Source organism: Crocuta crocuta, unplaced genomic scaffold (genome assembly GCF_008692635.1).
Source record: "Crocuta crocuta isolate KB4526 unplaced genomic scaffold, BGI_CrCroc_1.0 scaffold334, whole genome shotgun sequence".
NCBI lineage: Eukaryota > Metazoa > Chordata > Mammalia > Carnivora > Hyaenidae > Crocuta > Crocuta crocuta.
The window spans coordinates 888,492-892,916 of NW_027533260.1; positions in this window are offsets into that span (position 1 = coordinate 888,492).

Sequence of the window (4,425 nt, forward strand, 5' to 3'; positions counted from 1 at the left end):
CATTACCCCCCACCCACCCCTCTGTGTCTTGCTTCCTCCCAACAGTTACCTTTGACCCCATTGTGACATCAGGGGCAGTGAAGCCGGAGCCCATGCTCAACATCTATAAATGAAGCGAGAGGGAAGGCTTTGTACGCTGGGTGTTTGTTTCAAAGGAATACATTTAGGGGCGCCTGGAGGGCCCAATCAGTTGATTTCTGTTCTGGTCATGATCTCATGGTTCTTCATGAGATCAAGACCTAGGCTTACAGCCCAGAGCCTGCTTGGGATTCCCTCTCTCCCCCTCTCTCTCTGCCCCTCGTCTGCTCTCTTTCTATCAAAAATAAATAAACATTTCCTTTTTTAAATGTTTATTTATTTTTAAGAGAAACAGAGACAGAGCACAAGAAGGGGAGGGGCAGAGAGAGAGGGAGACACAGAATCCGAAGCAGGCTCCAGGCTCCAGGCTGTCAGCCCAAAGCCAGACGCGGGGCTCAAACTCACCGACTAGGATATCATGACCTGAGCAGAAGTCAGATGCTCAATCGAAGGAGCCACCCAGGCGCCCCTAAAACAAATAAATATTTTTTAAAAATAAAGGAATATTTTCAGAAAATAAAATCTGAACATTCTTGGGCCCAAAAAAGATTCTCGTGGCCTCAGCTAGGTGTCTGGCCCTTGTCTGGCCAAGGCTGGGGGAGGGGCGGAGGTGATCTGGTCACATTGAGGAAGGGCAGAAAATTCTGAGGGGTCCCAAGAAGCCACAGGAAATTCAGAAGGAGGTGGGGACGACTTTGAGCTGAGAACAGGGGGAGGGGCCACCACAGGAAGAGCATTTCTGGAAATGACAACCCCAAGTGTCACATATCGCCCCACCCAAGTTTGAACAAATTTGGTCCATGTGAGAAACAGAGCTGGGATCACCGGCAGAATGCAAAAGCAAAGCGAAAGAGAGTTCAAAGTGAGTTTGGGGAGGTCATCGGGAGATAGGGTGAGAGGTTTGGATTTTCTCCTAAACATAACAAGACATTACTGAAATGTTTAAGTAAGAGAGGGACTTGGTCTAATTTATATTTGAACAATTTTTTAAATGTTTATTTCTGAGAGAGAGAGAGAGAGAGCATTAACTGGGGGGGTGGGGACAGGGCAGAGAGGGAGGGAGACACAGAATCCAAAGCAGGCTCCAGGCTCTGCGCTGTCAGCACAAAGCCCTGACACAGGGCTCGAACTCATGAACCACGAACTCATGACTTGAGCTGAAGCAGATGGCTCAACCGAGCCAGGTGCCCCTAATTGAAAACTAAGCCTGGCTGTGGTGTTGAGAAGGCACCAGAAGCAGCAGAGCAGAGCAGGAATAATCAATCACTGCTGTCCCACAGATGAGTGAGGATGGTGGCTTGGACCCAGGCAGCGATTCTCCATCGAGGGTGATTCTGCCATCCAGGGGACAGGTGGCAATGTCTGGAGTGTTTTTAGTTGTCACAGTTGGGTGGACAGAGTGCTACTGGCATCTGAGGACTGGAGGCCGGGGCTGCTGCTGGGCAGCCGCCAAGGCTGCCACCCCTCAGGACTATTTGACTCAACATGTCAGTAGTGCTGGGGGGTCTGGGTGGCTCAGTTGGTTAAGTGTCCAACGTCAGCTCAGGTCATGATCTCACAGTCTGTGGGTTCGGGCCCCATGTCGGGCTCTGTGCTGACAGCTCGGAGGCTGGACCCTGCTTCCGACTCTGTGTCTCCCTCTCTCTCTGCCCCTCCTCTGCTCAAGCTCTGTTTCTCTCTCTCTCAAAAATAATTAAAATTAAAAAAGAAAAGAGTCAGGATCTCAACTGACTGAGCCACCCAGGCTTTTAACTTCATTTTGAAGAAAGTATAGACTCACAGGAGGTTGCAAAGACGTAGAGGGACGTCCCGTGGACTCAAATCTCCTCCCCCTCCCACCCTGTGTTATCATCTTCCACAATTAAGTACAATCTGAAAATCAAGGAATTGTCTGCAGCACAATCAGGGCAAGACTGTGATAGGACCCAGGCTTTCCTCCTTCCCTCTCCCTCCTCCCTGTGGGAGGCTCCTCCTCTGTGAGCTCCAGGCTGGATGGGAGGCTCCCTGGGAGAAGGGACCCTGGCTCTCTCCTGAGAAAGCCCAGGTTTGGCAAAGGATCTGGGTCGGGGGGTGGGGGTGGGTATTATGGGCTGAATTGTGCCCCCTTGCCCCGTTCATATGTTGAAGCCAGTACCTGCCAATGTGACTGTGTTTGCAGTCAGGGCCTTTAAATGGGTAATTCAGTTAAAGCAAGGTCACAGAGCAAGCTCAAATCCAGGAGGCTGGAGTCCTCCTCCTCCTCCTCCTCCTCCCCCTTCTTCTTCTTCTTCTTTTTAAGGTTTATTTATCTATTTTGAGAGAGGGTGCAAGCAGGGGAGAGGCAGAGACAGAGGCAGAGAGAGAGCATCCCAACCAGGCTCTGTGCTGCCAGCCCAGAGCCCGACTTGGGGCTCGATCTCACAAACTGTGAGATCATGACCTGAGCCAAGATCAAGAGTTGGACACTCAGCCGACTGAGCCACCCAGGCACCCCTAGGACTGGTGTCTTTCTACGAAGAGATCGGGACACAGGCACACAAAGATGACCACATGAGAGCTCAGTGGGAAGATGATGTCTACACCCCAGGGAGCGAGGCCTGGGAAGAAAGTAACCTGTTCTGGGGTACCTGGGTGGCTCAGTTGGTTAAGTGTCCGACTTTGGCTCAGGTCATGATCTCACGGTCCATGGATTCGAGCCCCACGTGGGGCTCTGTGCTGTCAGCTCAGAACCTGGAGCCTGCTTCGGATTCTGTGTCTCCCTCTCTCTCTCTGCCCCTCCCCTGTTTGCTCTCTGTCTCTCTTCCTCTCAAAAAAATAAATAAACAGGAGGCGCCTGCGTGGCTCAGCCAATCGGTTGAGCGTCTGACTTCGGCTCAGGTCATGATCTTATGGTTCATGGGTTCGAGCCCCTCATCAGGCTCTGTGCTGACAGCTCAGAGCCTGGAGCCTGTTTCATATTCTGTGTCTCCTTCCCTCTCTGTCCCTCCCCACTCATTCTGTCTCTCTCTGTCTCAAAAATGAATAAACTACCAAAAAAAATTAAAAATAAATAAACAATAAAAAAAATTTTTTTAAAAGAAAGCAACCTGTTCTTCCAGCCCTATGGACGTCTCGATCTTGGACTCCCAGCCTCGGGGACTGTGGGGACGATGTTTTCTGTCGTTTGAGTTGTTCTGTCTGTGGTGCTTTGTTACGGCAGCCCAAGCACGTGACAGGAGAGCACGGACAGAAGCGACCACAGGTTGCCTCCTCCAGGACGCCTCCCCTGGCTTCCCAGGAAGAAACGACCCCAGCTTCCTCGTGAACACCTGTCCCAGCACCAACTGGAGGGTGGAGGCGAGAGGGGGGCAGTTATGAGCACTTCAGTGCTTTCCTGTTTCTCAGAAGCTTCATTTACCGAACTAGGTCCCCTTGAGGTCAGACACTGTATCTGATTTGCCTGTGTCCCCAGGAGGCTGCATGGCCCCTGCACACACCAGGTCCCTGGGCACGGGGGTTCATTGTGGGTGAAGGTGTTACCAGCAAGCGAATCCAATCTTAGGGCAGAAGAAGGGGAGCAGGAGAGGTGGGCTAAGGTCTTGGGGGGTAAGGGCTTCTGGTGGACCTGGGGGCGGAAATCAGGGAGCCCTCCCAGTGAGGAGGAAGGGGTGGGACTGACACTGGCCTGGGGAGGGGGTACCAGATTTAGCAAATAAAAACACAAAGTGCCTAGTTAAAATTTGCATTTCAGATATGAGCACGGAATAATTTTAGTACAAGAATGTTCCGTTGCGATATTTGGGACATACTTCTAAAAAAAAAAATCATTCATCGTTTCGTTGAAAGTCGACTTCAACTGGGGCACCTGGGTGGCTCAGTCTGGCTTCAACTAGGGTCATGATCTTGCAGTTCATGAGTTTGAGCCCCTCATGGGCTCCCTGCTGTCAGCACAGAGTCTGCTTCGGATCCTCTGTCTCCCCCCGCCCCCCCCGCCTCCTGTGCTCTCTCAAAAATAAATACACATGTAAGAAAAGTTTAAAAAAAAGAAAAGAAAGTCAACTTTAACCAGACATTCTGAATTTTAACTGGCAAGGCCAGTCAGCCCCCAACCCCCGCCAGCACCCCTGAAATCCACCTCTGCATTGCCCACCTTTCCCAGGGGCCCCCCCATCTAAAGAAGGGTTCACTGTACACTTTCACTTCTGCTTCCTCGGCGACCTAGAGCCCAGTGGGAGAGCCCCTACCCTCCACCCACCCAGGCCCCATGGCCTCACCCACCTTCCACTCCCTCCCCCCAGAGGGGACCCCAGAAGGACCAGCTCTGCCATCTCAAGCACCAGGCAACCTCCTCCCCCGCAGCAACCTAGGAAAGATTCAGAGTCCTAGCCG